Source organism: Arachis hypogaea, chromosome 11 (genome assembly GCF_003086295.3).
Source record: "Arachis hypogaea cultivar Tifrunner chromosome 11, arahy.Tifrunner.gnm2.J5K5, whole genome shotgun sequence".
Classification (NCBI taxonomy): Eukaryota; Viridiplantae; Streptophyta; class Magnoliopsida; order Fabales; family Fabaceae; genus Arachis; species Arachis hypogaea.
This window is the reverse complement of record NC_092046.1, coordinates 16862695-16868864: the sequence shown is the minus strand read 5'-3', so window position 1 is coordinate 16868864 and position 6170 is coordinate 16862695. Positions and strand designations below refer to the sequence as shown.

The following is a 6170-nucleotide window of genomic DNA, read 5'->3' as shown; positions in this document are numbered from 1 at the left end:
ATTCCAACAGAAACGAAGCTTTCATCTTCCAGGGGAGGGAAGAACGAGAAATATCCCGTAACCCTCACATTACTTTCCAAATCCTGTAACTCCTCCGTTCGAGCTCCGATCGCCGCACCGTTTGCGACCACGCGTTCACCGCGTCGAGCTCTACATTTGTACCAGAACAATTTCATAGGTAACTTGCTATTTCACTTCAGCCTCTCATTTCCCCTAATTTTTGAGTTTTGAGAAGGGGTGTTAAATTTCTTTGATTTTTTATGTTTTAGGATCCAATTAGCTTGAGGAAAACATTCACTCTTGCTTATGTGAAGCTTGGGTAAGGTGAGGATACGATAATTCTATTTTATTTTCATTGAATTTGAGCTTTGAGTATTAAATTGGATATATATGTGTTATGAATGTGTATTAGGTTGTGAATAAATAATTGGAGCTTGAAATTGTGAATACTGGAATTTGAAGGAAGCGGATTAGTTGAGTTTTGAGGGGCTGTCTTGGTTTTGAACAAATATATGCTTTGGTCGTTACGTGAAAATCAGCCAAGGTATGGTTTAGGTTTCTTGCATTTAATATATAATGTTCTGTGAAAACTTAGGCTAGACAACCATAGGATAACTTGGAGTGCAAGTATATGTTTAATATTTAGTAATTTGTCGATGAATATATTTGGTTGAAGTTTATTGAATAATTAGTTATTAATTTTGGATGGTGAATGTTGTTATGTTAATTTGGAAAGGATTATAGTTGAATGTTATTATTGATGAACATGGTTGGTTTGGTGCTTGTTGATTAACTAATGATTTGGTGAATTATTGATTTGAGGTATAACTATTGTGGAGGTTGTTGTGATAATGAGGTATTTTGTGTTAAAAACCTAGGATTTGTGAACTATGATTCTTAGTTGAATTTTGGGTTGTTGGATTTGAATAAATTGTTTATCTGAGGTAGATTTATTGTGGTGATTGTTATGATGATGAGGAAGGGTATGTTGAATTGAAAAGAAAGCAGGTTTGGACCCGAAAAGGGTGGCAAAATCCGAGTTTTAGAGGAGATGCTGCCGAAATTTTATAAAAATTAGAGATTTTGTTTATATGATTATTTAAAAAGATTTAGACTCAAATGTTATATGGTTTGATTTAGAGTTATTAAGAAAATGAGCATGTTTTAAGTTTGATTTATTTAGAAAAGAATGAATTGTGTTTTGAATTGGAACTATTGATGGACGGAATGGGGGGTGTGATAATGAAGGATAAAAATTGAATATGATTGACGTATAATAATGAATGAGATGCGATTGAGAAAGATGTGGATGTTGATGAATTATAATTGAATTATTTATATGGCTTATGAATTTGAATAATCTGAGATACGAGATTTCCTGTATTAAGTGCCGTGGCTTGCCACCACGTGTACCAGGTTGAAAACTCGATACTCTGTTGACCCTACGATGTAAGTGTGACCGGGCACTATATAAATTTCCGGGAATGTTACCCCCATTGAGCAATATTGATTATTTGAGAAAAATCTATGCATAGACTCTTGGGGATGCACGTCGGGGGACAGTCTAAGGACAATTCAGACTTGACGGGTTGGCTGGATAACCGACAGATGAGCCTCATCAGCCATAGGACAGATATGCATCATATGCATATTACTTGAATTACTTGCTTGTGCTTTAATTGGGTGTGCCTATCTGTATTTGCCATGCTAAATGTGTATTTGTTACCTGCAGTAGTTGTAACCTTCTTGTGTTTGCCTTTATCTCTCTATTTGTCTATGAAAATGCATGATGGAGTTGGAGGTATGAAGGAATGGCAGTATGAGATTTAGGTTTAAGGTTAAGTTAAGTCAGGTTTACATATTCTTAGAAAACCCACCTTTTATGGCTTCTATTTAATACTTTAAGCTCTATAATCTGAGTGTCGGCGTTCTAAGATTGCCTCTGGCATTCCCAGGACCTTATATATTATGTGTGTGGCACCTTTACCATACTGAGAACCTCCGGTTCTCATTCCATACTATGTTGTTGTTTTTCAGATGCAGGTCGAGAGGCATCTCGTTAGGCATCTGGACTCTTGAAGCGGAGTGGTTACAGGATTATTTTGTTATGCTATGATGTATATATATATGTACTTGGTTTTCTCTCCGCATAACTTGTTATTTTGATCCTCTTAGAGGTTTATGGAGAGGTATGATTGTGTATATGTACTTTTGGGTTTTGGATATATATGTATATATATGTAAATATTCTCCGGCCAGTCTTGACTTCGCAGGCTGAGTCAGGAGCTTGTTATTTTGTATCTTTGGCACTCTATTCCTACTTCTGTCATCTTATGTTTAGTAGATATGGTTTTCTTAGTACGCAAGTCAACTCGTTCCTTGAGCGTTGCGCTTTTATTTTGCGATTTTTATTCCCTCTATTCTTCAAGGTTCCTAGCATATTATAATTCTTCTGCTATTATATGTACTCATTTTATTTTAGAGGTCGTAATACCACATCACCTCTGTTTTACGACTTAAGCGTAAAGCTTTGTGTGGTAGGGTGTTACAATTAATGTTAATAAAGTAGTCAAATGTATGAAAAGTTGCAAGAATTTAAAAAATTAAAATTTATTAATGCATAAACAAGAAATATACAATTACCTATAATTATAATTAATTATATTTAATGAATCATAGTAAATAAATTAGGAAATATCACTAAGAAAATGCCACATCAATTATGCTATGATTTGCAAATAAAAAAAATGCTATGAATTGAAGAAAAAATCAATTCAAATTTTAATTCAAAATAAAAATTATCAATAAATAAAAAAGATAAAAAATGAGATATAATGAAAAATAATTTTGATAATATATGAATAATTAAATTAAATTATTGGATACTGATTTTACGGTAATATAATTTAAGTTAACATTAGTTATTTATCATTATTTTTAAGTTAATAATAATTGGTAACAATTTATATTAGAATTATTTTTGTCATTATTTTGATCTCTATTTTTTGAAATTAAATAATTATCATAACTAATGGCAAAAATTAGTTAATTTGTCATAAATAATTTAGTTTAATAAATTATGCTAAGTGCCATTCTAGTAAGACATTTATGGGGAGAAAATAAGTTTAATTAATTTAATTTATGTATGTTTTACGACATAATTAAAATACAACCCATAACTTTATATTTTGTAATTAACCAATATTTTTTAAATCTTTTGGTTGAATTTTTTTTATTGTTATTGACAAATTTTTCTATAACTTTTTTTTTGCCATTAGTTTTAAAAAAAATTAGAAACGTTGATACTCACTGAAAATAGGACAAGAAATTTGCTAATTTCTCAGACTGAAACTCAGTCCTTGATCAAAGAGTGTTGAGGCACATATATCTATAAAATAAAATAGATCAAAAGTTCAAAACAACCAATTAAATCATCAAAGACACATAGAATGATAGAAACTCAATAGAAAGAAAATTAGCTCCATTCCCTCTATTTCATGTTCATGAGTGCATAATCAACCAAAAAAAAAATGAAGTCTTAAGCCAAACCACAAGAGGGATAAGAAATGGAAAAATAGTAAGCATATTAGTTAGTCATTTAGTGCATGCTTGTAAATTATTTTTTTGTTTTAAGGAAATAGTTTTTTATTATTAAAAAAACAGTTAACACAAAATAAAAGTATACATATAACAAAAAAAATTGAGATAAAAAAATAAGAACCATGAAAGGATGATTCTTATATTTTTGTTATACTATCTTTTTATATATAATAGGAGAGTAATACATGGTTCATTACTTGACAAGTGTCCAGTCTCCATAATCAACATGTGGCACAATAAAAGAATAGGGGCATCAAAGTAAATAAACATTGTTTAAATGTCAAATTTAAAACTGTAGTGTGTACATATAAATAAAATGACAAAACCTTAAACTGAACATTTGTTAGCAGCCATTATATTTCAAAATTCAAAATACATTCTCCTTCCTCATCAGATATCTCTCCATCTGTCTCTCCGCTTGCCAGTACCGAAGCTCTTCACCGTCACCGGAACAAACACAGAAACTTTGCTCGTGATGCAAACAGAGGAACCGTTGGTAGAGACTTTTCATCTGTTCGCAAAAATCGAAGCTCGATCCCTTCGAAGTTACTCAGCATAGATGGCTGTCATTGGCAGTGTTGCAGAAGTAATTTATTTTTTTTAAGAGTTAGAATAGTTACACTGTTAGAGAATCATTAGAATCAATTTAGATCAATTAGCATCGTCTATATTTATATAGCATATCTGTACATTAATTGTATGATTCTATGTCTTTATTACTTTGATTCATTTAGCACCTATAAATACCCCTTGTATATTGTACCTCATATACAACTCAATAATACACTTTTCATATTATTCTCTCAGTCTCTTGTTTCTATCATGGTATCAAGAGCTTAGGTCTTTTTTTTTTTCGATGAATATTAGTTCATAGCCCCTTTGTTTTTTTCTTGTCGGCAGTGTTCTTTGGCCTCATTTTTCGTTCTCTTTTTGACGCTTTGGTTCGTCACCTCCGGCATCATCGTGTTCGTCTTGTCGCCGTGATTCCAACGCAACCAGAACCGTCGCCATCCGCCTCCGGACGCGCCTCCACGCGCCGCCGAAAGACGCTGCCACGACCAGGTTGATCTTCCTTCCAGCTTCCACCCGTGCCTCTTTGCTCGCAATTTTCGAGCTGTTTCTGACGCTTTGGTTCGTCACCTCCGGCATCATCGTGTTCTTCTCTCCGTCAGCTTTCCAACGCCGCCAAGATCGCCTCCAGAGACCGCCGCACGCGCCCCCACGCGCCTCCAGAACGTTGCTGCCCACCACCATTCTTTTCTCATCCAGAGGCTTCAGCAGCCGTTGGATCTTCGTGCAGATCGGACGTTCCTGGAGCGTCCACGTGTCACAACGAAGCTGGTTGGGCAACCCTGACCCGCGACGACCCGACCCGACCCACCATTCGACCCTCGTGCCACCTGTCGCCAGCATGCCTCCTTCCGCGTATCAGGTGCTGCCACGTGTCGTCACTCTCTGACGTGGCACTGACGCACCGCTGACGTGGCGCTGACGTGGCTGCCAAGTGGACCCTCCCTAAGGTTTTTTGGTGAGCTCTTTTCGATTCCGCGCTCTGTTTTCTCGTTTTCTGCCCCGAATTTGCAGTTTTCTTCTTCCTTTTGCTATTTCTTCTATTACTATGGAAAAACCGGATGTCTTTCAGCCTATCCCTGTTATTCTTAATGGCTCCAACTATGCACATTGGGTTGAAGCCATGCGAGGATTTCTTAAAGGGAGAAAATTATGGCGATATGTGACTGGTGATATTGCTTGTCCTGTTAAGCCAACTGTATCCAAAGATGGTGCCTCCAAATCCAAGGAGGATGCTGAGAAGGAGAAGGACTATGCAGAGAAATTGGAAGATTGGGATAGTAAAAATCATCAGATTATCACCTGGTTCCGCAACACTTCTACTCCTGGCATTCATTTACAATTTGGGCGTTTTGAAACTGCTAAAGAGGTATGGGATCATTTGGCGAAACGTTACACTATCTCTGATCTCTCTCATCAGTACCAACTGCTTAAGGAACTTCATAGCCTTAAGCAAGAATGCGGCCAAGCAGTTTTTGATTTTCTTGCTCAGATGGAGATTATTTTGGATCAGTTGACCTCCTGTGAGCCTGTTCTTAAAGATCCCACTGATGCTAAGGCATATGAGGATTATCGGAACCGAACACGTCTCATCCAATTTCTGATGGCACTTACTGATGACTATGAGCCGGTCAGGGCTTCTCTTCTTCATCAGAATCCCTTGCCTAGTCTTGAAGATGCTCTTCCTCGTCTTAAGTCTGAAGAAACGCGCTTGGGATTGCTTCGTTCTAAAAGTGAAACTGTCTTTGCTGCCACCGATAGAAAGGGAAAAATCTGTCGCAATTGTAATCGGCCTGGGCATTCCTTCTCCGACTGTCCTTCTATTGAATGTCGTAAGTGCAAACAAAAAGGCCACATTGGCTCCAACTGTCCAAAACTGTTCTGCCATTATTGTAAGCTCTCGGGTCACTTGATTGCTACCTGTCCTACTCGACCACCACGCTCAGATCAGAACAAGTATCAACCTCGTCCCAACAACTCTTCGCATGTGCCTGCCTCTA

At 36.3% G+C, this 6170-nt stretch overlaps 1 long non-coding RNA gene across 1 annotated transcript; it reads left to right on the top strand.

Annotated features, from left to right (window-relative positions):
- Positions 1-2296, top strand: LOC140176498 (uncharacterized). Its single transcript, XR_011868101.1, has 4 exons — positions 1-178; positions 270-324; positions 413-544; positions 2038-2296. It is a non-coding gene; the product is annotated as an uncharacterized lncRNA (long non-coding RNA).
- Positions 2297-6170: the final 3874 nt, after the last annotated feature.